The sequence below is a fragment of the Hypanus sabinus genome, chromosome 10 (assembly GCF_030144855.1).
Source record: "Hypanus sabinus isolate sHypSab1 chromosome 10, sHypSab1.hap1, whole genome shotgun sequence".
In the NCBI taxonomy this organism is placed as follows: Eukaryota; Metazoa; Chordata; class Chondrichthyes; order Myliobatiformes; family Dasyatidae; genus Hypanus; species Hypanus sabinus.
Genome location: NC_082715.1, coordinates 136970856 through 136998609, shown reverse-complemented (window position 1 = coordinate 136998609; position 27754 = coordinate 136970856). Strand labels below are relative to the sequence as shown.

Sequence of the window (27754 nt, the reverse complement as noted above, 5' to 3'; positions counted from 1 at the left end):
CATCTTAAACAATTTCAACATAACATCCCAACTCCTGTACTCAGTAAATTGGATTATAAAGGCCAATGTGCCAAGAGCTTTCTTTACAATGCTGATTGCCTATGACACCACTTTCAAGGGATTATGCATCTGTATCCCCAGATCCCTCTGTTCTGCTGCACTTCTCAATGATCTACTGCTCATATGCAAGACCTACCTTGGTGCAACACCTCACACTTGTCTGCTTTAAATTCCATTTGCCATTTTCCGACCATTTTTTGAGCTGGTCCAGATCCTGCTGCAAGCTTTGGTAGTCTTCCGTGTTGGCTGGTATACCCCCAATCTTGGCACCGTCTGCAAATTTGCTGATTCAGTTTATCACATTATTATTCAGATCATTGATATAAATGACAAACCACAAAGCACCCAGCACCAATTCCTGTGTCACTCCAGTAGTCACATGCTTCCAGTTAGATGGACAACCATCCACAACCATTCTCTTGCTTCTCCCTCAAAGCCTATGTCTAGTCCAATTTACAACTTAACCTTCTTGACCAATTTCACATGCAGGATCTTGTCAAAGGCCTCGCTAAAGTCCATGTAGACAACATCCACTGCCTTGCCTTCATCAACTTTCCTGGTAATTTTGTCGAAGGACTATTAAATTCGTGAGACACGAACTACTGCAAAGCCATGCTGACTATCCTGAATCAATCCATGTCTATTCAACTACTTATATATCTGGTCCCTTAGAGTACCTTCCAGTAACTTTCCCACTATTGATCTCAGGCTCACCAATCTATAATCTCCTGGCTGATTCTTAGAATCTTTCTTAAACAACAGAAAAATATTAGCTATCCTCCAGTCCTCTGGCACCTGACCTGCGGCTAGGGAGATTTAAAATATCTCTGCAAGGACCCTTGCAATTTCTGTACGAGACTCCCACAGGGTCTGAGGGAACACCTTGACAGGCCCTGGGGATTTATCCATCCTAATTTGCTTCAGGACAGCAAACATGTCCTCTGTAAGCTGTATAGGGACCCTAAAGTTGTTGCTGCTTTGCCTTTCTTCTCTTGACTCTGTCCATCTCCCAAGTAAACACAGATGCAAAATATCCATTTAAGCTTCCCCACCCCCACCTTTTGGCTCCACGCATGCATTACAACTCCGATCTTCGAGACGACTGATTTTGTTCCTTGCTACCCTATTGCTATTAATATCCCTCTTGGAATCCCTTAGGATTCTACTTCACCTTGTCTACTACATGTCTTCTTTTAGCCCTCCTGATTTCTTGCTTCAGTGTTCTCGTGCATTTCTTATAGGCCTCAAGTTGTTTCTGCGTAACTATACCTGCTATGCACCTCCTTTTTCTTAACCAGCTGCTCAATATTTCATGAAAACAAAGGTTCTTTAAGCCTGTTATCCTTCCCTTTTGTTCTGAAAGGTATATACAAACTGTGTACTCTCGAAATTTCACTTTTGAAGGCCTCCCGCTTACCAAATACACTTTAGCCAGGAAATAGTCTGTCCCAATCCACACTTGGCAAATCCTTTCTCATACCATCAAGAGTGGCCTTTCTCCAATTTGGAACCTCACCCTAGGACCAGACCTATTCTTTTCCATAATTACCTTGAAACTAATGGCATTATGATCACTAGATGCAATATGTTCCCCTACACACACTGTGTCACCTGCCGTTTCGTTTTCTAATAGCAGATTAAGTATTGCACACTCTTGTGCTGGGATGTCTATATATTGATTAAGGAAGCTTTCCTGAACACATTTGACAAACTCTTTCCCATCCATCCAACCCCTTTACAATATGTGAGGCCCAGTCGATATGTGGAAAGTTAAAATCACCTACTATTACAACCTTATATTGTTGCAACAGTCTGTGATCTCTCTATAAATTTGCACCTCTAAATCCCGCAGACTTTTGGGTAGTCTATAATATAAAACAATTAAGTGGTCATAATTGGCTAGGGGAGAAAAGGAAAACCAGAGGTCATGGGTTAAGGGTGAAGGGGGAAAAGTTTAAAGGGAACATTAAGGGTGGGCTTCTTCACGCAGAGAGTGGTGGGAGTGTGGAATGAGCTGCCAGATGAAGTGGTAAATGCGGGCTCACTTTTGACATTTAAGAAAAACTTGGACAGGTACATGGATGAGAGGAGTTTGGAGGGATATGGGCCAGGTGCAGGTCAGTGGGACTAGGCAGAAAAATGGTTTGGCACAGCCAAGAAGAGACAAAATGCCTGTTTCTGTGCTGTAATTTTCTATGGTTCTATACTTATTCCTCAGTTCTACCCATAAAGCCTCACTAGACAAGCTTCCCAGTCCATCTGACTAAGCATTGCTGTGACATTTTCTCTGATTAACATGCCACCTTTAAGTCCCTCCCACTCTATCACATCTAAAACAGCTGAACCCCTTAACATTGAACTGCCCGTCTCATTAATGGATACAATGTCATAATTTCAAGTGCTGATCCATGCCTTAAGATCATCTGCCTTTCCTACACTCTGGTTCCCATCCCCCTGGAACTCTAGTTTAACTGTTGCCACTACCCCTCCACCTTCCCCACCTGCAGCACTAGCAAACCTTCCTGCTAGAATACTAGTCCCCTTCCAGTTCAGGTACATACCATCCCTTCTGTGCAGATCTCGTTTTTCCTGGAAGAAAGCCCACTGATCCAAAAATCTGAAGCCCTCCTTGCACCAACTCCTTACACACATGTTAAGCTGTCTAATCTTCCTATTTCTGACCTCACTAACAATATGGCACAGGTAGCAATCCTGAGATCACAACCCTGTGGAGGCTCTGTCCTTAACTTGGCGCCTAACTCCTTGAACTCGCCTTGCAGGATCTTGTCACTTATCCTACCCGTGGCATTTGTACCAACATGGAGCACAATCTCTGGCTGCTAACCCTCCCACTGAAGAATGCTGTGGACTCGATCCAAGATGTCCCTGACCCTGATGCTTGGGAGGCAACAAACCATCCAGAAATTTCGTTCCAATCCACAGAACCTTTCTGTTCCCTAATCAACAAATCCCTTATCACTACAGCTCACCTCTTCTTCCCCCCCCCCCCCACCCACCCCTCTGAGCCACAGAACCAGACTCAGTGCCAGAGTCCTGATCACAGTGGCTTTCAGCTCCTCACTCACTCCTTGCCTCCTCCCCTGCCCCCAACGGTATACAAGGTGGTATACCTGTTGTGGAGAGGAATGGTCACAGGAGTACTCTGCACTGGCTGCCTATTCCCTTTCTCCCTCCTGACAGTCAGCCTGTGTCCTGCACCTTGGGTGTAACTACTTCCTAATATGTTCTGTTTATCAACCCCTCAGTCTTCTGAGTGATGCAGAGTTCGTTCAGTTCCAGCTCCAGCTTCTTAGCATGGTCTGTTAGAAGCTATACCTGGATGCACTTCTTGCAGGTGTAGTGTTCAGAGACACTGGAGGTCTCCCAACCTTCCCACATTCCACAAGAGGAGCATTCCAGTATCCTATTTGGTATGTGTACTGCTCTAAAAGTGCAACAAGAAAGAAAGAAAAAAAAACACAAAAGAAATCACCCTGTGGCGTGTGTCTCTCCTCTGGGAAGCCTCAGTGAGCCAAAGCCTCAACTTCCCACTCCAACACTGGCCCACTCACACAATGGCCGCTCCGTTTAAACCTGTTTTTTTTAAATTAGCCCTTGCCAAGTGCCTAATTATGCACAATCCTATGCCTTCCCAGGAATGCCGTGTGCAAAATGTGCCAGCTGTCCTGTTCATTTCTTTTAAATTGTCTCTCCCTCTACGTAAACTGGTGTGTCCTAGGGACTGTGGCGCACAAAGTGAGCATAGTTGACACATTTACTATACTTGGCATATTAGGGCTTGTCAATGCTTTGAAGTTCTTGTGTGTGTCTTTAAAAAATATATTTTAGTGTTTTTGTGAAGTTCTGCAGACCTTTTGATGAAGGTACAAAATAAATCTATTATCAAAGTACATATACTCTCTGTCATGATATACCACCCTGAGATTCATTTTCTTGTGGGCAATAGAATCAATGGAAAAAACACACATGACGAAGACAAACAACCAGTGTGCAAAAATCAACAAACTGTGCAAGTACAAGAAGAAAAAAAGAAATATTAATAATAAATAAGCAATAAATATTAAGAACACAAGTTGTAGAGTCCTTAAAAGTGAGTCCATAGATTGTGGGAACAGTTCAGCGATGGGGTGAGTGAAGGTACCCCCTTTGGTTCAAGAGCCTGACGGTTGAGGGGTAGGAACTGTTCCGAAACCTAGTGGTGTGGGTTCTGAGGCTCCTGTACCTCCTTCCTCATGGCAACAATGAGCTGTTGTGTAGACCAAGTGAAAAAGCAGATCCATTAATATATTTCAAGTGAGCACAGCATGCAATGTGGAGGGAAAACCTGTAGGTGATGGTTTTCTTACGCACTTGCTGCCCTGGCCCTTCTCAGTGATGGAGAAGCAGGTTTGGGAGTTTCTGTCTGAGTAGCGTGAGTTAAATAGCTTTTAGTATGTGGTTCACTGCTGCCAGTGTGTGCTGATCACTTAGGGAATGAGTGTTTACAGTGCTACCTGTTAAGTGGGCTGCTTTACCTGGATGGTGTTCAGCTTCTGGACGATGGCATCCGTTAGTCTCGCGAGACCATGGATCTGCACCTGGAAGGTCTTGCTTCAGTCTGTGTTGGTAGAACAGCGTCTGCTGTGGCTGTAGAGGCCCACACAGGAGTGACCGTCTCGGCTACAGCAACTGAACTTGAAGGCACTTTCCTCCAGTGTTGTCTTGGTGCTGTTTGGGCGTGTTATAGCTACATTTATTCAGTCAAGTGGGCAGTATTATGTCATACTCCTGCTGTTTGCCTTGTAGATGGTGGAAGGGCCATGGCATGTCAGGAGGGGAGTTATTTAGAGATGCAGCATGGTAGCAGGGCCTTCCTACGCAGCAAGCGTACACTGTCCAATTACACTCGTGATCAATTTGCCTACTAATCTGTACGTCTTTGGAATGTGGGAGAGCACCTGAACACCCAGAGGAAACCCATCTGACCACGGGGGGAATGTAGAAACTCCTTACAATCAGTGGCAGAATGGAATCCGAATCACTGGCACTATATAGCGTTGGTCTGTCGCAGGTCAGTTTGCTGGTGGTCCTGGATGATAGAAGGCTGATATGCCCAGTGGCTTCCACGGACTCTTGTCTTTTAACACATGCCTTCTAAGTGAAGATCCTTCCTCTCCCAGGGATGAGGTCTTTGGAGCTTTTGTTGACGTTTCTGTTGCACTAGGCCTTTACGGGTGTGAGGTTGCAGGCACCATGCCTAGCCCTCTTACTTTTGCAGCCAGGTTTTGAACCATCAATGGCAGAGTTAAATTGTTAGGGAGTTACCATATATTTGAAATATACTCAGTTTGAAGTGTCTTTTTCCTTACCGCTGCCACCTGGCACAAAGGTGGGGTTGTGAGTTGTCTGAGCACCTTATGAAATAGTTCTCAAGCACTATTTGACCAAGTGACCACTAACCAGGCTACTTACCCACATCCAACAGGACTCAACTGTGTCTGCTGAGTTTGGGTTGGATTGAGGAGGGTCTATATTCTGATCAAGCTTTTGGATTGGAATGATTGTGCTACGCTGGTTCATCTCAATACCCTGTCAGTACTGTAATTGTTCCAGCCTTTGTTCTTTGTCCTTGGTGCTTTGTTGTCAAACAGAACAATAGCAGGTTTATGATTGTTATATCTGTGGTGTTGGTTCAGACTGTGTATGGAAAATTAATCATTGCCAGTCTTATGGTGGCTTTTGGATTGTACGTGGTAGGATTAGGCTTTAATTATTTTATTTTTTAATTTTATTTAGAGATACACTGCAAAATAGGCCCTTCCAGCCCTTTGAGCTGCACCTCCCAGTAGCCCATCTGTTCAACACTAGCCTGATCATCGGACAATTTACAATGACCAATTAACCTACTAACTTGTACTACTTTGGACTGAAGGAGGAAACTGGAACACACGGAAGAAACCCACACATTCCATGGGGATAAACAGACGCCTTACAGATAACGTCAGAACTGAACTCCAAACTCCGATGTCCCGAGTTATAATATTGTCATGCTAACCACTACATGGAAGGATTAGATTTTAATTATATATTCAATCAGACATTATATCTGGCAGATCTGGAACTGTTTATTACCATTCATCACACAGGTTGAGGAAAAGAGCTGTGGCCCAATTTAAGGGAATGAATACTTATTCAAAAGGTAAATCGGATGGATAAATGAGCTAAAACTGGTCTGTTTGTTCTGGCTTGTTGCCTGCAATTCCTTGCTGTCCATCTTCCATAGCTGAGCTAGCAGCAGAAAGCCAGTGGAGCTGATTTTGTCAAGTCAAGAGGTGCTTGCCAAGGCTTTGGTAGTGAGGTCCTGCTGCTGAGGCAGTGTTTCCTCCTGTCGAAGTCTAGTAGATTTTTTCCTGTTTGCAGTTTGAAAAATCTCTCTACATTTAGATTTAAACACCATTAGGATTTTACAGAAATGGCTAATACGAGGAGGCATAATTTTAAGGGGATTGGAGGAAAGTATAGTGGGAATGTCAGAGATAGGTTTTTACACAGAGAGGGGTAGTTGTGTGGAACACCCTGCCAGGAGTGTGACAGAGGCAGACACATTGAAAAAAAAATCTATTAGGCACATGGATGATAGGCAAAAGGAGAGCTATACTAGAAAGAAGGGTTAAATTGATCTTGGAGTAGGTTAAAGGGATGGCATGACATTGTGGGCTGAAGGGCCTGTACTGTGCTGTGGTGTTCTATGTTCTAAAAGCAAAATCAACTGAAATGTCATGAGGTTAAAGAAAAGTTGAGAATGTGTTTTTCTTCCAAACTTTAGGGTGAGAATCCTCATTCAATGAAATTGGGATCTTTGACTATATGGCATGACGTTGTGTACAGAAGTGGCATAGTAGTTCATGAGCTGGAAATTAAAAATGTAATAATATACGTGAGCCTGATTTCCACTGGCCAAATACAGTTCAAAAATTGCTTTCACAAGTTATTTGGACAACTAACCTGGATTTTTATAGATTAAAAAAATCACTAATCTCAATCAGGGAGGACATATGATATCCTACCTTGCTCAGTTTTAATCTCACTGATGATGAATTGAACAAAGAAGCACTTTGTAGCATATTTTCAATGTCTTTTTAAATACATTGACTAATTATGCAGATGCTGAAAATCCTGAGCAACACATGGGAACTCAGCAGGTCAAGCACCATCTATGGAGGGGAATTAACAGCCGATGTTTCGGGCCGGTCCCTTCGTCTTGACTGGAATGTAACAGAACAGAAGCCAGAATAAGGAGGTGGGGGTGGGGGGGGGCAGTTAAAGATTAGTTTTACTAATTTCCCCTAAGGGTATGATGCTTCTTAGTCTGCATTAAAAAAGCCTTTCTACAGTGGCCACTTGATCAGGCATACCTGCACACCTCTTTAATGCAAATATGTAATCAACCAATCGTGGCAGCAACTCAATGTGTAGAAGCTTGCAGATGTGGTCAAAAGATTCAGTTGTTCAAACCAAGCATGAGAATGAGGGGGCGGGGAATGTGATCTAAGTGACTTTGACCATGGAATGATTGTTGGTGCCAGAAGAGGTGATTTGAGTACCTCAGAAACTGCTGATGTCCTGGGATTTTCCCATACAATAATCTCTAGAATTCACAGAGAATGGTACAAAAAGCAAAAAAAAAATGCCCTGTGAGCGGCCATTCTGTGAGAGAAAATGCATTGTTAGCGAGAGAGGTCAGAGGAGAATAGCCAGACTTGTTCATGCTGACAAGAAGGTGACAGTAACTCAAATGACGCTGTTACTACAGTGGTGTGCAGAAGAGCATCTCTGAATGCACAACACATCGAACCTTGATACAGCAGCTAGACCTTGAGCATAAGTTCAAAGTATATTATTATCATCAAAGTATGTATACTATATACAACCTTACAGAATTCCACAAAACAAAGAAACCCAATACAACCCATTTTTAAAAAAGGCCATCAAACACCCAATGTGCAGAAAAAGAATAATGCAAATAATAAAAGTAAGCCAATTATATTCAGAACTGAGGTTCACAGAAGTGGCTCCATAGCCACAAAGCCAGTCGTCACTGGAGCCCATTGCAGGTGACAGCTTCATTTTGGCACAGAGATGTGTAAACCTTGAGGAGCGGCAAACTGAACCGGCACGTCCCTCTCCTCTGGCCCCGACACCCAAACTTTTCAATCTGGGCCGGTGCTTAAATCATCCAAAGCTAGGGTCATTCTTCACTCTCTTACCCGGGCCCTGCTGCTTCAATACATTCGGGGACATTCATACGTGAAGACATTTCTAAAACCTGATAGTGGATGGTTGTATGAATTATCTGTGGACTGAGTTCATGCTTCAAGCCTTGAGAAATGTATTGAGATACAATGCGGAAAGGCCCTTTCGACCCTTTAAGCCACCCTGTTTCCCTAGCACTTTTCCTATTTAATCTGAGCATATCACAGGACAGTTTACAATGACCAATTAACCTACCAACTGATATGTCTTTGGACTGTGGGAGGAAACTTGAGCCCCTGAAGGAAACCCACCTGGTCATGGGAAGTCCAGTGTATTGACAGCAGTTTGTGTTTCAATACAGGCAATCTCCAGGTTCTGATCCTGTGAAATCCCTGTAAGCCCATTTTTATCCTTAAATTAGAAACACCCATTTTCTATAGCACCCTAGGTTATACTGCTCTGTATACGTTTCCTAAAATTTAATTTAATTTAATAAAACTACCCATAACTATCTAGCTATCCCCTTGCCCACCCACCCCAATGAGCCGCACTCTGCATCAACTTGCCTGATTAGCCATAGCCTAATCGCAGGACAATTTATAATGAGCAATTAACCTACTAAAAAGTACGTGTTTGGACTGCATGGGGAAACTGGAGCACCCAGAGGAAATTGAACCCTAAACTCTGACGACCTGAGCTGTAATATCGTGCTAACCACTACACTGCTACCATGGCTTATTGTGTTGATACTATTTATTCTATGAAAAAAATTAAAAATATATGGGAGAATTTGTATGAATTTGGATTTCTGTAAGTCAGGTCTTTTGTAGTCTGGGGAGCCCCTGTATATCTTTTATTGCGATGAAGTGGAATGCTATTCTTAGATCAGGACTAATTTGCAGCTCATTTTTTTTGTGAAAATTCAAAATTAATTAACTGACTGACAGGGGAAGTCTTGAAATTAATGACCACAATATAACTAAATTTAAAGGAGAGGTGAGAGAGCAAAAACTAGAATTTGAATTTTAAATTTTACCATCCATTCAGAAATCTGATTGTGAGGTGGGGGGAGGGGGAGGTAGAAGCTGTTCCTAAAATGTTGAGTATGCATCTTAGGGCTCCTGTACCTCCTATAAAACACAATGTACAAGTAACTTTTGAGTGTGGCTGTGTATATGTAAGATTATATGTATTTATAGTACTGTGCAGAAGTCTAAGGCACATTTATGTAGCTAAGGTGCCCAAGACTTTTCCACTGTACTGTATTTGTCAACAAGGAGTGGAGAGTAAGCTTGTACAGGTAGTCCCCGAGTTACGAACGTCCGACTTACAGACAACTCGTACTTAACGAACCGAGGAAGGAGAACGCCGTCTGCCATTTTAAGTTGTTGCCATTGACGCTGTATTTGGCTTATAATTTTCTTAGTAAGATTCACCCTGGACCCCCCCCCCCCCCCACCCCTGTTCGGGTCGGCTGGTGGCGCAGTCAGATCAGCACCGGGCTAGAGTATGGAGGTTCCTGAGTTCGATTTAGTGACAGACTGATCCCTTGCCGGGTTGATGTCAAGCTCACAATTCGACCTCGTTAAAAAAACACTGCCACCTCCAGCTTAAATTCCCACATGGAATATTGTGGAGGATCAAATACCCAAACCCAGTACAGCCCCCATTTGTCCCATTTAACCTGTCTCAGTGTGGTGCAGTTTAAGAGATGGAATTCAGTACTGTGATCCTTATGACCCAGCGGACCTTGGGAGCCAGCGCAGCTCGGGACCAGCTGCCCGCAGTGTTTCTGTTCCATTGATGGGAAGCGACCACGATTGAAAATAAAGTGGAAATAATAAAGTGTTTGGAAAGAGGTGAAACGCCATCGGTCATTGGAAACGTGTTAGGCTACAGTTGGTCAACGATCGGAACAATTTTAAAGGATCACAGATAAAGTGAGAATAATGGAGCATGTGAAAGGCCCTGCCCCGATGAAAGCTACAATTATTACTAAACAATGCAGTGGTTTAATTATTGGAATACATATGTTTCTAAAGTGTTTTTTATGCATAGAAAGGTAAAATATATACGATATACTAAGTCAAACATTTGACTAACTGACGCTAAATAATACCAGATGTACTTGTTCCGACTTGCGTACAAATCCAACTTAAAGACGAACTCAGGAACGGAACTCGTATGTAACCTGGGGACTGCCTGTATTTCTGGTGGGAGCAAAGGATGCTGGGAATGGTGAGCGTTGAGTGCCTTGGGAGGGATGTGAGACACGTCGCAGAGAAGGAGTGGCAGGGTGTGGCGTGGGTACAGACACACCTAGCCCTGAGACACCAGGTAAGGTCATTTGATTGCAAACAGTGGGTTTATTGACCATTACAGAATGTCTCTCTGGTGCTTCCCGCTCCCTCCTTGCTCCCTCCCAAACGTGATTCGCTGCTCTCCCCACGTTCCACGCTAAGTCCACAATAGAGACCCATATCAGAATGAGGTTTATCATCACACACATATATCATGAAATTAGCTTCTTTTGTGGCAGCAGTACAGTGCAATGCATAAAATTACTACAGTTCTGTGCAAAAGTCTGAGGCGCCCTGGCTATACATACACATATGTGCTCAAGACTTTTTCATTGTACTGTGTGTGAAGGAAGAGGCAGTAAAGGAATCCAGACATACAGCTATGAGCAGACAGAATAAAACATTACTTTTCATGCATGCTGGAAGAAGAGAAATGACCAACAGTGTAAGTGAATCTGTATATAATTCAGGGCAGAAATGCATTTTAATAAATGTACTAACAGAAAAATAAGACTCGAGGAAGAAAACACTCTCTTTTTGAATGAGGAAATTACAGATGCATGAGTCATAACTTTCCACTTCAGATTCAAGAACTGTGCTTCAACTTCACTTAAGAAAGTGGAGGGAAAACACATCAGTTAATTTAACAATAGTTATGCAAGAGTTTTTGAAATCTATCAAAATCACTCATAAACTGTGGCTCAGTTGAGAGCAGACTCCCAAGTCAAAAAAGTTGCATTCGTATCCCAAGCTCAAAACCAAGTTCAAGATCTGCATTGACACTTGAATGTATGACTGAAAGATGGCTGCACTGTTGGAGCTGCTTTTGTTCAAATCATATTGTTCCCTTAACTGAGCATCAAAGATCCCATACTGCTATTTCAAACAAGTGTTAACTTTATCAAGCTATCAAAAATTCAATAACAGATTATATGGCCATGACCACAATGTTAATCACTGGCTTTGCAGTGTGCAGACCGACTCCTACATTCCTTGCATTACTGTAGAGATTGGAAATGTATTCAGCATTGTCAAATGCAAGCGTCCTGCTTGGTTTTATTTAACAATTCCTCTGAAGGTAACTCCAGAACTTTGCTTACATGAACTATGAATGACAATAACTGTTGCTGTTGTATTCTAGTATCCCTTGGTTCCCCCCACCCCATTTCGAATCCAAATCAGGATTATTATCACTGACATAGTATGTTGTGAAATAAGTTGTTTTGCGGCAACAGTACAGTGCAAAACATAAAATATATTACAATTTACAATAAGATGTATATTTGTGTGTGTGTATATGTATGTACACATACATACATATGTACTGTAGAAAGAGTGCAAAAATAGTGAGGTGGTGTTCATGTGCTTATTGTCCATTCAGAAATCTGATGGCAGAGTAAAAAAAGTTGTTGCTAAAATGCTGAGTGTGTGTCTTCAGCCTCCTGTACCTCCTCTCTGATGGGTAGCAATGAGAAGAGGGCTTGTCCTGGTTGGTGGGGCTGATGATGCCAGCTTTTTCAGTTATCACCTTTTAAAAATGACCTTGTTGGTAGCAAGGCTAGTGCCCTTGATGGAGCTGGTTTGTTTGCAACCCTGTAGATTTTTCCGATCTATGCAGTGACAAGTTATTTGGAAGTTTGCAATTGACCTTTTGTCATCTCGTAATTTGGTGGAGCATCATTTGTTATGCATTCAAATCAGCCTTGTTTGCAATCTTAGCATTGGTCCAATGTCTCAGACTGAATCACTTATGAAAATGTTGAGCATCGCCGCTCCAGAACAGATTCTTGTGGAAAGACATACTGCCAGCTTGAGAAACTTTCCTAATTTTCACCGTTTTTGGTTTTTTGTGCCGTCATTCTGTGTACTTCCAGCATTTCATGTTCCCTCTAACCTAACCTGTCGAAATGGTAATAACAGACCTCAATATTATAAGTAGTTTTAGTATGGATGTATTTTTTTAAATAGGTAACAATTATAGATACTGAACGAGGATGAGGCGCTACCTTTAACATTATTTCATTCTGTTGTTAGAAGAAGCAAATGTTTTTCTTTACATAGTGTCCATGGCATGTTTTTCAAAATGTCTTTTTTCTTAGATGTGAAAGATGATTCTGACTACAACTCAACTTTGGAATGTAAAAGTTTATATGTAAAAATTATTTAAAACAAGGTGAATCATAACAGATCACTAGCCAATCAAGCCTCTGATAGAGCATGCTTTACTTGTGCATTCCCCTGTAAATGGAGCAGATACCACAGTGGAATGCTAGAATAAAGTTAATACACTCCATTTTCATGACTCCTGAAGAAGGGTCTCAGCCCAAAACACCAACTTTTTATTCCCCTCCAAAGATGCTGCCTGACCTGCCAAGTTCCACCAGCATTTTGTGTGTACTCTGGAGTTTTCAGCATCCCAGCAGAATCTCTTGTGTTTGTCCCTTCCTGTGACATGTGCTAGTATAATGATGATGGAGCTTTCAGTCTCATCCGTTTCACCTGAAAGATAGAATTAAACAATTGACTTGTATAGAAGTTGCCCTCTTAGTCACTAATCAGTAAACTTAATGTCCTTGGCCTCAAAACCTCTTTGTGCAATTGGATCCTCAGATTCCTCACTTGCAGACCTCAGTCAGTTTGAATTGGCAATAACATCTCCTCCATCAGCACAGGTGTACAACTAGGCTGTCAAAGGCCAAATCAAAAGTGGTGACAAATCAGCATATGTGAGGGAGATTGAAAATCTGTCTGAGTGGTGTCATAGCAACACCTCTTGGTCAATGTCTTCAAGACCAAGAAGCTGATCAGGAAGAAGGTACAGGAGCCTCAGGTCTCACCACCAGGTTCAGGAACAGTTATTACCCCTCAACAAGAGGCTTTTGAACCAATAGGGATAACTTCACTCACCACATCATTGAAATGTTCGTACAAGCAATGGACTCACTTTCCAAGGACAATTAATCTCATGTTCTTGAAATTCATTGCTTATTTATTCATTATCGTCATTTTAAAATTTTTATATTTGCACAGTTTGTTGTTTACACATGGTTGAACGCCCCAAGTTGGTACACTCCTTCATTTATTGTATTATGGATTTATTAAGTATGCCTGCAAGATAATGAATCTCAGGGTTGAATATGATTGCATATATGTACTTCGATAATAAATTCCCTTTGAACTTTAAGTTATTGTTGAAGTATTGGACAAATTTCCCCTGTCCATCTCACACATGTCCCTGGAGCTACAGTTATTGTTTGTGGCATTAAACGATCAATTGTTCTGGAGGTCATGATTCTGCAACTGCCCTTGACCATCTTGAATCAAATTATAAACTGATGCCAATAATCTTTTAAGCTCCTGCCAATAACCCATTCCCCTACATCACCCTTCAGCTTGTGCTGCTCCCCCTTTCCCAACATAAGAACACTACAGCACTGCACAGGCCATCAGCTCACAATGTTGTGCTAACCTTTTAACCTATTCTAAGATCAATCTAGCCCTTCCCTCCCTCATAGCCCTGCTTTTTTTCTGTCATGCATGTGCCTCTCTCAGAATCACTTATTATGGCTTCAGCCCTTTTTCTCTCCAGTTCTGACGAACGATTCCACCCCAAAGTGCTAGCTGTTTATTCCCCTCCGATGATGCTGCCTGACCCACTGAATTGCTCCTGCATTTTGTTTCTGTTGTTTCATTCCAGTATCGCAGATTATCTTTTGTGTCTGAAACAATATAGCTTCCATTTAGCAAATATCTCTCTGCTTAATTTAGTTGCCGATATGTAAGTTGGACAGCTGTAAAACAACCTCCTTTAGATTCAATCATGCAAGATTGTATGTGAGAAAATTGCACTTAATATTAAAAAAAAACACTCCCCATTCTCCTAGGAATGTGTTGATTCCAAGACAGGCTGAAAACAGAAACTTTCTGCAAGTTTCTATCACTAATTTTTCTGATGAGCTCTTCCAGTTGTCAGAGCCAGGGCACTGGCCATTTGTCTGCTTCTCCAGTAACAGCTGCAACTCCAGAAAAGCCCAAACAAGAAGGTGGTTTTCTGGGTCTTAAAAATCATAGAAAGAATTTCACGATTCCCTAATTCTGGTTTTTCTCTCTCTGTCATCTATCTCTTTACGTGCCCATTACACCCTCTGGTGCTCCTCTCCCTTCCCTTTCTTCCATAGTCTTATGTCCTCTCCTACTAGATTACCCCTTTTCCAGCCTTTACCTTTTTCACCAATCAGCTTCTCAGCTTTTTACTTTACCCCCTTCACAGTCTCCCAGTTTCAGCCATCACCTTGTACTACTTGCTCCTCTCCCCGCCTTCTTACTCTGACTTCTTCTCATCTTATTCCCCAGTGCTGATGAAGGGTCTCGGCCCAAAACGTCGATAGTTTACTCTTTTTCATAGATGTTGCCTTGCCTGCTGAGTTCCTCCAGCATTTTGTGTGTGTTGCTTTGGATTTCCAGCATCTGCAGATTTTTCTCGTGTTTGCGATAAAAAGAAATTAGGTTTTTCTGACATTGACAATCACCATTTCCCCATTACTAATAAGCCTAACCCTGCATAACTAAAATCTTAAACCAGTCAGAATCAGAATCGTTTAATATCACCAGCACACATTGTAAAATCTGTTCTTTTGCTGCAGCAGTACTCTGCATTACATAGTAATAAAAACTATAAATTACAATGATAAGAATTATATAAAAATATAAATTAAATAGGTAGTGCAAAAAGAGAGCAGAAGAAATGCTGAGGAAGTGTTCATGGGTTCATTGTCCATTCAGAAATCTGATGGCAGAGGGGAAGAAGCTATTCCTGAAATGTTGAGTGTGCGTCTTCAAGCTTCTAGACCTCCTTGATGATAGCAGTGAGAAGAGAACGTGTCCTGGGTGATGGTCCTTAATGAGGTATGCTGTCTTTTTGAGACCTCATCTTTTGAAGGTGTCATAGATGCTGGGGGTGTAAGTGCCCATGATAGAGCTCGCTAAATTTATAACTTTCTTCAGCTGTTTCTGATCCCGCGCACTGGCCCCTCCGTATCAGACGGTGATGCAGTCAGTTAGGATGCTCTCTGTGGTACATCTGTAGAAATGTCTTTGGTAACATACGAAGTCTCCCCAAACTCCTAATGATATGTAGCCTCTGTTGCGCCTTCTTTACAATTGCATTGATATGTTGGGCCCAGGATAGATCCTCAGAGAAGTTGACATCCAGCAACTTGAAACTGCTCACCCTGTCCAATTCTGATTCCTCAGTGAGGACTAGTATATATTCCCTGATTTATCCTTCCTGAAGTCCACAATTAATTCCTTGGTCTTACTGACATTAAGTGCAATGTTGTTGCTGCAACACCACCAGCTCGCTCCTGTTTGCCTGCTCGTCACCATCTGAAATTCTGCCAACAATAGTTGTGTTTTCAGCAAATTTATAGATGGAACTTGAGGTGTGCCTAGCCACGTATTGGTGGGTGTAGAGAGAGTAGAGCAGTGGGCTAAGCACGCATCCTTGAGCTGTGCCAGTGTTGATTGTCAGTGAGGAGGAGGAGATGTTATTTCCGATCTGCACAGAGTGTGGTCTCCTGGCGGGAAAGTCAAGGATCCACTTCCAGAGAGAGGTACAGAGCCCAGTTTAGAAGCTTTTGGATTAGAAAGGTTATGGTTGTGTTGAACGTTGAGCTGTAGTCAATAAACAGCAGCCCGACATAAATATTACCATTGTCCAGATGATCCAAGGCCAGTGAGATTGCATCTGCTGTAGACCTATTCTGGTGTTGGACAAAGTGCAGCGACTCCAGGTCTTTGCTTAGGCAGGAGTTGATTCTCGTCATGATTAACCTGTCAAAGCATATGTGGGTGTCACAGGACAATACTCATTGAGGCAGCTTACTCTGCTGTTCTTGGGCACTGATACTTGTTACCCTTTAGAAGCATGTGGGAACTTCCAAATGCAGTAGTGAGAGATTGAATATGTCCCCATCTGTTGTTTGGCACAGATTTCCAGAGCCGTACCAGGTACACCATCAGGGCCTGACGCTTTGTGAGGGTTCACCCTCTTGAAAGATGTCTGACGTCGGCCTGCTAGACAGAGATCACGGTTACCAGATACTTTGGGGATTTGCACAGGTGTAGTTTTCTTCTCCCTTTCAAAATGTGCATCAAAGGGGTTGAGCTCATCTGGGAGTGAAACATCACTGTCACTCATGATGTTAGGTTTCACGCTGTAAGAAGTAATGTCCTACAAACCCTGCTAGAGTTGACGTGCATCTGATTCCATCTCTGACCTCAATCAGAGTTGTTCTTTTTGCTCTTAAAGTAGCCTTCTGTAGGTTGTACCTGGACTTCTTGTGTAGTTCTGGATCGCCAGTCTTAAATGCTACAGACCTAGCCCTCAACAGACTGCGAATCTCATGGATCATCCATGGCTTTTGATTTGGGTATGTTCGGTATGTCTTCGAAGGCACACATTCATCTACACAAGTTTTGATGAAGTTGGTGGCATCTGTGGCATATTCATTCAGACTCAAAGATGAATCCCTTAAAATGGTCCAATCCACCGACGCAATGCTTCTCTGCCTCCCTTGACCATGCCTTCTTGGTCCTCACCACTGGCGCTGTGGTCTTTAGTTTCTGCCTCTACTCTGGGTGTAAAACTACAGCCAGATGATTGGTCTTTCCAAAGTGTGGGCATGGGATTGCACAGTAACTGTTCTTAAGTGTGTTGATTCTCCTTCCACAGGTAGGACAGCAATCTTGCTTAAATGGAAGGAATCTACCCTTCCTACACATCTTCAATGGCTACGTGATATTATGTCTTATTTAAATTTAGAGAAGATCTGCTGCTCAGTCTTAAATTCGAAACAATCTTTTTATGATATCTGGGGACCTTTCCTAAATTACTTTTCCAATTTATAAAGTTAAACAGTGCACAGACTTTTATGTATATTTTTATCTTCTCTTCTTAAGCGAATATGTTTTCTTTTCTAATTTATCCATTATCATCCATCAGCTTTTTTCTTTGGTAGGGGGTTGACTTTTTTATATAAATTTTTTTTTATGATGTATGACCTATCTTTAAATTTTTGATTACGGAGTGGTATACCTTTATGTGTTATGCTATAACATTTTGATCAATTTTATCACAATATATGAATGTACACAAGTTATGTTGAGATGTATCTGTGTGTTGCACTCTGTAAATCTTGTTTTTTTCTTCTTCTGAATAAAAATATTGTGAAAAGATTCTCCTTCCACAGGTGATATATCGGTGGTAGTTGTTCAGTGACTTCTTTAAGCTAGCCCGGTTGAAATCTCCTGCAATGATAGGGAATGAATCAGGGTGCAGTGTTTTGTGCCTGGTGATTACGGAGCTTGCTCTTATAGTGCCAGCCTGATGTTGGCCTAAGGTGGAATGTGCACTACTACAAGGATGATGGCAGAAAACTCCTTCAGCAGATAAAAAGGACGGCATTTTACTGCTACATGTCCAGGCCTTTGCTCCGTGCTTGAAGGGGCAGCAATGTGAATGGGTGACAAATGGCATTGATGGATGTTGGTCTGTCCCAGGTATGTGGGTCCTGGAGGCACAGTGGCTAGTGAATAGTCCGTTTGGAGTTTGGGGTCCCATCATTGGCTGGACTGGGATTCAATACCGAAGATCAAAGCTTGAAAGTCAATCAGAAGACTAGAATTTGAAACCGGGTGGCTGTAGGCTTGTCTTGGGGTTGGAGAATTGTCTGTATGTGGGTGTGGGGGGGGGGGGGGTAAGAAAAGGGGCTTCTTTTGCCGTTGTTGTTTTGTCTCTTGGTATCTTCTGTTTTGTTGTGTTCTGTGTTGTTCTGCTAAACATTTTGGGCACGCATTGTCAGTGCCAAAATGTGTAGTGACACTTGTGCTGCCTTAGGTTGTCTCGGTTATTAGCACAAACAGCACGTTTCACTGTATGCTTCCTTGTACCTGTGATAAATGACTGAATCTGAATCTAGGTGTGCTAACGCTCTCCCTGCTGCTGTCACTATTATTCTGAACAGTTTGTAAGGAGGTCTGATCTGTATTGCATTTGAGACCTTGGATTGAAATTAGAGCAGTGTCATGTTTAATGTGCACACAACTAATGCCAGTTAGAAACCGGCAACTATTTCCTTTCCCAAAGTGACATAATGTCCAAATTAAACAAAGGAAATCCCAGCTATTTCCTTGATTAGTTTTTGTTCTTTGAGTTGTCCCAAATAAGTGGCTGCCCTGATAAACTGATAGCCCAATTAGTGGAATCAACTGTACTTTAAAGTAATCTTAGCAGCCTAACAGGCCATTCAATTATACAGACTACAGTTATTGCTGCTTTATCCTGAGAATACATTTTTGAGGGGTTCAAATCCTTTTTCTCTTGTTTGATCATGATTTTAAGAGAAGTATTGGCTTGCAATATTTCTCGAACTTCTGGTAATGCACCCTCCATCTCCTTCACCATTCCCCATTCCCATTTCCCTTTGTCATCTTACTTCAATTGCCCATCACCTTCTTATGTTGCACCTCCCCCCTTTTTTCCATGGTCTTCTACCCCCTCCTATCAGATTCCCCCTTCTCCAGCCCTGTATCTCTTTCATTAATCAACTTCCCAACTCTTACTTCACCCCCCCCCCCGTTTCCTTCCCCTCTTCCCCACCTTCTAACTCTTACTCCTCATCTTTTTTTTTCCATCCTCACGAAGGGGCTCAGTCTGAAATGTGGACTGTACTCTTTTCCAGAGATGCTGCCAGGCCTGCTGAGTTCCTCCCGCATTGTGTGTGTTGCTTGGATTTCCAGCATCTGCAGATCTTTTCTTGTTTGTGATCAGCTTGCAATGATTTTTTTTCCAAATATTACTTTAAAAGTGAGCCAGCAGACAAGATAATCCAGTGGAATGATTGGTGTTTTGGTTGAATTTAAGGATCTTTGGCTGAAATCAGGAATGTCTTTTAACTACTACTGACCATAACTGGTTCTGACAACCTAAATTCTGAGACGTATGGATTTGCTGTTTAGCTTGAGGTAGAATTCACATTATTATTTGTACTGGAAAAGCTGCAGCTAAAGATTGTTCATTCATCACTTAAGTAATGTGCAGCTTTCCTTTCTGGTCTTGTCTTCCCTATTCTTCTGGCCGGCGTTGCATAATGAACGGTGTACTTTTGCAATGCCAAGAGAAACCGGGAAGCCATTGCATTTAACAGCGATGGCACCACCCTAACCATCTGATGTAGAATGGTTAAAAAAAATGGAAATCATGGTATGACCTTAAGCTGAGTAATGCTGACAACAGCTCAGGTCCCAATCTAGTACTTGCTGCAATTGAATCTTAGAGGCAACACGGTTAGCATATCACTGCCTGTAAGAAGTTTGTACGTTCTTCTTGTGTGGGATTCCTTCACGTGCTCCAGTTTTCGCCCACAGTCCAAAGACGTACGGATGCAATTGGGCGGTGTGGACTCATTGGGCTGTTACTGTTGTATCTCTAAATAAATGGAGAGTACAGCTGTAAGATCAGGTTTTGATTCCTCCTGCAGTCTGTAAGGAGTTTGCGCATTCGCTCTGTGACCACATGAGTTTCTTCTGGGTGCACCGGTTTCCACATTCTGAAGGCGTAAGGTTAGGGCCATTAAGTTATGGGCATGCGCTGAAAGCGCGGCAACACTTGCAGGTCACCGAGCACAACCTTACTAATCTGATTCAATGCAAATGATGTACTTCACTATGTTTGGGTGCACATGTGGCAAACAAAGCTAATCTTTCTGACCTTCTAACTTGTTGATATTTTTCTCCTATTTCAACAGTACTGTTGCATCAGTTTCATAACCACACTTTATGGGAATTGGAATCAATAATTCTCATGTTACTTTCTCCAATGTCGTGAAGAGAACAGCATGCCCAATTTGTGCCCAATGTGTTGATTTTTTTTTGCATCTGCTATTAGATAATCTCAAGAATAAACTTTTGAAATTGTTTCATGGAAAAATACGGCTTGGCTGAGGTCCAAACAACAATTTGAGCAGATTATTTTTCAGAGATACAGGAAATTGGAGAAAATTGTCATCTGTAGCAAATTCATAACTGGTTATCTCGAGATGTGTTGTCTGCAAGAGCTGGTTAAATAAAAGTTGGCAGTGATGTGGAGACAAAGAAGACAATGATTTCCCTCACTCCCCTCCCCCCACCTCACCCCCTGGAGATCTGCAGCAATAGGGGAAATGTTGATGTGTTTGTATGGAGTGCTATCGCTGCATTTGATTTTCATTGTTCACATATTAGAATTTATCTACCCATTCTGCATTGTGTTCTAATAGTGATCTTTTCAAATAAATGTGATAAGTGCCCAGTATTTTAGTTACTCAGGCCATTGCAGTAATGGCAAATTGAGTGGTGGTGCATTGTAGAACTTGGGCTGTTTACTATTGGATGAAGTATGTTAAATAAAAATAAAATTTTCCCCATGTTGGATCCAGCTGTCTATTCCCTTGCATTCTGAAGGTAGGTAGGTGTTATTTTGAGTTATTATTTCCCATAGCTTTTGAACTTCTGACATGTTGGGCAGCAATCAATCAAAACACAGTGCATAAAAAGAACTGCCTTTCAATCAGGTCCACAGTCAAGATTTAAAAGGCAAAGTTTCACGGCAGTTTCTCAGAGTCAGGCTGTGACTAATCAACAAGAGGGATTCATTTGAACAAGAAATAAAAATAACACGTGCAAGCAGAGCTCTCATTCTTTTGAGTGTGCCATAGAGGGGCATTGGCTCATCAGGCTTAGGTCAGGCTTGGATGAGGTAAACTATCTGGAGTTTCTCTCTTTTTGTTCTGACTTGTTCATTCCTCATCTGTTCGGGCATAGTAGTGTAGTGAGAATGGCTCCAGGGCCAGTGTTTTGTATAGTGTGTGGGTCGTGGGAAGTCTGGGAGGCCTCCAGTTTCCCAGATAAACTCATCTGCACCCGGTTCACCGAGCTGCAGCTCCTCAGAGAACATATTAAGGAACAGGAGCTGCAACTTCATGACTTTCAACTCATATGGGAGAATGAGGAGCTGTTAGATGGGAGATACAGGGAGGTCACCTCTAGTCTGCAGGAGTCAGTTAACTGGGTGACTGTCAGGAGAAGGAGGGGAAATACACAGACAGAGCAGAGAACACTTTTCCTTTCAATAATGTATACAACTTTAGAGGGGGGTGACCTACTGTGGGGAGCCATGGTGACTGGGTCTCTGGCACTCAGTCTGCTGCTGTGGCTCAGAAGAGAAGAGAGGTGAAGAGGAGTGCAGAGTTGAAAGGAGAATCCATAGTCAGAGGAACAGAGATGAGATTCAGTGGGCACAATAGAGACACCTGGATGTTATGTTGCCTCCCAGTGCCAGAGTGAGGGATGTCTTGGATCAGGTCCATGGCGTTCTCAAGGGTGAGCAGCCAGAAGTCTTGGTACATATTGGAACCAATGACATGGGTAGACAAGGTGAGGAGGTCTTGAAGAGAGATTTTAGGGAGTTGGGTAGAAAAACTGGACTCCAGGGTAGTAATCTCTGGATAGCTGCCTGTGCCACACACCAGTAAAGACAGGAACAGGGTGATTTGGCAGGCGAATGCATGGCTGAGGAATTGGTGCTTGGTGCAGAGATTTATTGATTATTGGGATCTTTTCTGGGGAAGGTACAAAGAGATGGCTTGTATCTGAACTCAAGAGGTCCAATATCCTTGTGGCCAGGCTTACTAGAGTTGTTTGGGAGGGTCTAGACTAATTTGACAGGGGCGTGGGATCAGAAGTGATAGTGCTGGGAATGAGGTAGTTGGTTTATAAACAAAGACAGTGTGTAGTGAGACTGTTAGCAGGCAGAGGCTGATGATGGGGCAAAATTGCAGTCAACAGGATGAGTTTCAATGTAAAAGGCAGACAAAATTGAAAAGGGTGAATAGAGGACTGAAGGTGTTACATTTGAATATGTGCAGTAAACGGAATAAAGTAGATCTGTAGCACAGTTACAGGTTGGCATGTATGATGTTATAGGCATCACTGAATCATAGCTGAAAAAAGATTATAACTGGGAGCTTAATGTCCAAGGATACACACTGTATTGAAAGGACAGGTAGGAAGGCAAAATAGATGGCATGGCTCTGCTGATTAAAAAAAAAATCAAATCAAATAAGATCATTAGAAAGAGGTGACCACAAGACAAAGGAGCAGAATTAGAAGACTCAGCCCATTACGTCCGCTCTACTATTTCATCATGGCTGATCCCGGATTCCATTCAACCCCATACACCTGCCTTCTCACCATACCTCTTGATGCCTTGACCGATCAGGAACCTATCAACTTCTGCTTTCAATATACAACCGCAGTCTGTGACAGAGCATTCAACAGATTCACCACTTACTTCTGTTCTAAAAGGTTGTCCCTCAGTTTTGAGGCTGTGCCCACTAGCTCTGAATACCCCCACCAGAGGAAACATCCTGTCCACATCCACCTTATCTAGTCCTTTCAACATTCATTAGGTTTCATTAAGATCCCCATGCATTCTGACCCTAACGGGAGTTGTATATAGTGGCCTACAAATTGCAACAGGAGATGGAAAATGCATGCCAAAGAGGCAATGTTACAGTTGTCATTGGGATTTCAATATGCAAGTAAATTGGGAAAATCTGGTTGGTGCTGGATTCCAAGAGGGGGAATTTCTAGAGTGCACACTAGATGGCTTTTCAGAACAGCTTCTGGTTGAACCCACTAGGGCGGGGGTCGGCAACCCACGGCTCCGGAGCCACATGTGGCTCTTTTACGTCTGTGCTGCGGCTCCCTGTTGCTTTGGGAAATAATTGGTCAGTATTTAATTAAAATGTATTTTATGTTAGTTTGTTAGTTTTTGAAATGTAATTCTAAATTTGAAGATTATGGTGATCTTGTACAATCTAAATAAGACGTTGTGGCGACCCATTTCCTGACACATCCGAACCGGCTCACAATTAGCCAGCGTTCAGGCTAAGGGAGATAGCCTACGGGGGTTTGTGAATACGTGTCTTTTGCAGCATCCGCGCCCATGGGGGGGCGGGTTGAGGGAGGCTTAAAAGCAAGGCTGTTTAGTTCGAATAAAGCTATCTTTGACTGCAGTTTACTGACTGCGTGTAGCACACCGCTACAACGTGTTTTTATCGCTGGCTGTCCAGAGGGGAGGTGCTGAAACGCTTTGTCGCGTGTCTGGAAGAAGTGAAAACTTTCATGGGCAACAAAGGGCTCACCTTTCCTGAGTTGGAACAGCCAGAGTGACTGGAAAAGCTACACTTCATGGTAGACATGACAGCGCACCTGAACACGCTGAACACAGCTCTTCAGGGGTAAGGACGTACAGCCCTGCACATGTTGGAGGATGTTTTGGCATTCGAGCGCAAGTTGACAGTGCTTTCCAGAGATTTACAGAAAGGCACATTGTCTCACTTCCCCAATTTGAGAGAGTTCAAACAAGGTCACGACATGATAAATTCGGAGTATTTACGTTCTGCAATCATCGCAATGCAAACATCGTTTGGGAAACGCTTCTGTGAGTTCAGAGAGGAAAAAAACACATTATCCTTCCCGGTCACTCCCCTAAGCATCGATCCATCCCTACCGAATACGACTGCATTGTCAGGTGTGAGTCAACCTGACCAAGTATGATAAATATTTTAATTGCCTATTATTTTACGTATATTCATATGTTTTCATTGTTCAGTGAAATAGTCCTTTTATTTTTCAGGTTGATAGCCGGCTGACGTTATTTTTGGTTTGCTGCTGGCGGCAAATTTAAGTTTGGCGTTTTTCATAAATACAAGAAGGACTCAAATAGACATTGAGTATTTTACTTCAAAGTAACCTTCAACCCAACGTCTTTTTTTTTGGAGTTCAAAATGTTTTTGTTGCATGCAGAAATGTAATTTCGTTTTCTGTGCAGGAGTTCATCAATTTCATAAATGCAACACATTATAGTTTGTTTATACATAGCATAAAGGCAAAACAAAACGTTGTATGCAGTGTTATTTCATTTTAAATGTCAAAAAGGTTTTGCGGCTCCCAGTGTTTTCTTTTCTGTGGGAAACGGGTCCAAGTGGCTCTTTCAGTGGTAAAGGTTGCTGACCCCTGCACTAGGGGATCAGCTATTCTGGATTGGGTGTTGTGCAATGAACTGGAATTGATTAGAGAGCTTAAGGTAGAAGAACCCTTGGGGGAGAAAGATCATAGTGTGATCTAATTCACCCTGAAATTTGAGGAGAAGCTAAAGTCAGATGTATCAGTATCACAATCGTGTAAAGGGAATTACAGAGGCGTAAGAGAGGAGTTGACCAAAGTTGATTGGAATCACTAGATTCTGGAATGGCTCCGGAGGAATGGAAAATTGCAAATCTCTCTCCACTCTTCAATAAGTGAGAGAGGCAGAAGAAGGGAAATTACAGGACAGTTAGTCTGACCTCAGTGGTTGGGAAGATGTTGGAGTTGATTATTAAGGATGAGGTTTCAGGGTACTGGGATGCACTTGATAATATTGGCCATAGTCAGGCAAGATTTTCCCAAGCTGACTAATCTGTTGGAATTCTTTGAAGAAATAACAAGCAGGATAGATAAAGGAGAATCGGTTGATATTGAATATTTAGATTTTCAGAAGGCGTTTGACAAGGTGCTTCACATGAGGCTACATAACAAACTACAACCCCATAGTATTGCAGTAAACTACAAATCCATCTTATTGCATGGACAGAACAATGGCTGATTGGCAGGTGACAAAGAGTGAGAATAAAGGGAACCTTTTCTGGTTGGCTGCCAGTGACTAGTGGTGTTCTACAGCAGTCTGTTGGGACCGATTCTTTCTGTGCTAAAACCTAATGATTTGGATGATGGAATTGATGCTTTGTTGCAAAGTTTGCAGACAATACAAAGATTAGTGGAGGGGCAGGTAGTTTTGATGAAGGAGAGAGACTACAAAAGGACTTAGACAGATTAAGAAAAGTAGCAGATGAATTACAGTGTTGGAAAGTGGTCGTAGACAAAATAAAAGCATAGACTGTTTTCTAAGTAGAGAGGAAATTCAAAAATCTGAAGCAGAAAGGGACTAGGGATTCCTTGTGCAGGATTCCCTGAAGGTTAATTTGCAAGTTGAGTCTGTGGTAAGGAAGGCAAATGCAATGTTAGCATTCATTCAGAAGGACTTGAATATAAAAACAAGGATGTAATATTTAGGGTTTATAAAGTACTGGTGAGGCCTCACTTGGAGTATTGTGAGTAGTTTTGGGCTCCTTATCTTAGAAAGGGTGTGCTGAAACTGAAGAGGGTTCAAAGAAGATTCACAAAAATGATTCCAGGATTTGATAGCTCTGGGCCTGTATTCACTGGAATTCAGAAGAATGAGTAGTGACAGGAATTGAAACCTATTGAATGGTGAAAGGCCTTGATAGAGTGGATGTGGAGAGGATGTTTCCTACAGTGGGGGAGTCTGGAACCAGAGGGCTTAGACTCAGAATAGAGCAACATCCCTTTAGAACAGAGATGAGGAGGAATTTCTTTAGCCAGAGAATGGTAAGCCTGTAGAACTCTTTGCCACAGGCAGCTGTGGAGTCCAAGGCTTTATGTATATTTAAGGCAGAAGTTATGGCAGAGCAGGCTCGATGGGTCAAATGCCAAATTCTGCTCCTCTATCTTATGGTCTCATGTTTAATATTGCAGATTTTCAAAATTCTGCTAATTTTCACAAGCTGAATTTCATGCTATGTTGTTCATTGTCCTTGATCATATGTTTATTTAACTACTGCATCACAGAAATACATTAACGCGTACGCTGCTTAAAGAATCGCAAAAAGACTAATTAGGAGTTTTTTTGCCCATAAAATGGGGAAGTAATAATGTTGGAGAATCAGAGGATCAGCAGTGAGCAGTTTAAGGTTCCTGAGTGTTAACATCTCGGAAGATCTGTCCTGTGCCCAGCATACTGATGCAATTACAAAGAAAGCATTACAGCAGCTATATTTAGTAGGAGTTGGAGGAGAATTGGATGTACGATGAAGAACATTAGAATTGGTTGCATTGCAATCCGGTCTGGAGAGGCTACAGCACAATATTGGAAAAAAGCTGCAGAGTTTGTAAACGGAGCCAAATCCATCATGGGCACTAGCTTCCCCAGCATGGAGGGCATCTTCAAAAGGTGATGCCTCAAAAAGGCAGCATCCGTTATTAAAGACCCGCATCAACCAAGCTATGCCCTATTCTCATTGCTGCCATCAAGGAGGTACAGGAGTCTGAAGACACACACTCAATGTTTTAAGAACAGCCTCTTCCCCTCTGCCGTCAGATTTCTGAATACACAATGATTCCTGCATCTTACTATCTCTTTGTTTTAGTTTTTTGATCTCTTTATGTACTACTTACTTAATTTTTATATACTAATTATTGTAATTTTTAGTTTTTATTATTATGTATTGCCCTGTACTGCTGCTGCAAAACAACAGATTTCACAACATATGCTGGTGATAATAAACCTGATTCTGATTCTAATTCTGTTCTATTTGAAAGGAATGATTGTTTTGCATTTGTTTCAATGTTAATAAATAATGACAAGTATACCACAGGATAGAGGTTGTAATGATTTGGTCATCTGGAGCCCAGGGCTTTGATCAACTGTTCTCTCTAATCAGAAATCGAGAAATAACTGACTGCAGAGCAGAATTGTTCTCTCGTTTCAAGAAAATCTCTTGGAGATTGAATTTTCCGGGTAATCGTGCAACATTGTAAGAGGAAAAAGGTCACGCCTGCATGCATCTGTTATATTATGTCATGATAAATAAGTTGTGAGGTTTAATCTCATGCCTGAAATAGAAATTTAACTCATGATCATCAGCAGCATCTTCCTTTATTGCTGATTTATTATTTAGCTATTGACAAGATAAAGGTGACTTTTTAATTTCCTCAGAAATCATGTTGGCATATTAAAATTTTGTATTTTATTATCTTCTGATTGGATGCACGTGATTTTTTTTTTTAACTACCTATTTTTGGGATTCTGAGGCCAGAAGCAAACAATGTAAGACCAGACGATATCGGAACAGAGGTAGGCCATTCATCCTAGTTAATAGCTGATGTGAGGGTGCTCTTTATCGTGGCAATGTAGAATTGCA

At 42.0% G+C, this 27754-nt stretch overlaps 1 protein-coding gene and 1 long non-coding RNA gene across 6 annotated transcripts in view; one reads left to right on the top strand and one right to left on the bottom strand.

Moving 5' to 3' along the window:
- Positions 1–27754, top strand: part of si:ch211-278j3.3 (E3 ubiquitin-protein ligase RNF19A) — an 85507-nt gene that overhangs the window by 8057 nt on the left and 49696 nt on the right. Inside the window, exon 1 of one of the 5 annotated variants that reach the window (XM_059983094.1) lies at positions 15396–15518. The exons of the other annotated variants lie outside the window; for them this stretch is intronic. The gene's annotated coding sequence lies outside the window, so the exon portion shown is untranslated. Of the gene's footprint in view, positions 1–15395; positions 15519–27754 lie in introns of those variants that run through there. 5 annotated transcript variants of the gene reach the window in all.
- The window catches only part of LOC132401172 (uncharacterized), a 99460-nt gene continuing 84233 nt past the window's right edge, over positions 12528–27754 (bottom strand). Inside the window, exon 3 of the long non-coding RNA XR_009514509.1 lies at positions 12528–13112. This is a non-coding gene — a long non-coding RNA (uncharacterized LOC132401172). The remainder of the gene's footprint in view (positions 13113–27754) is intronic.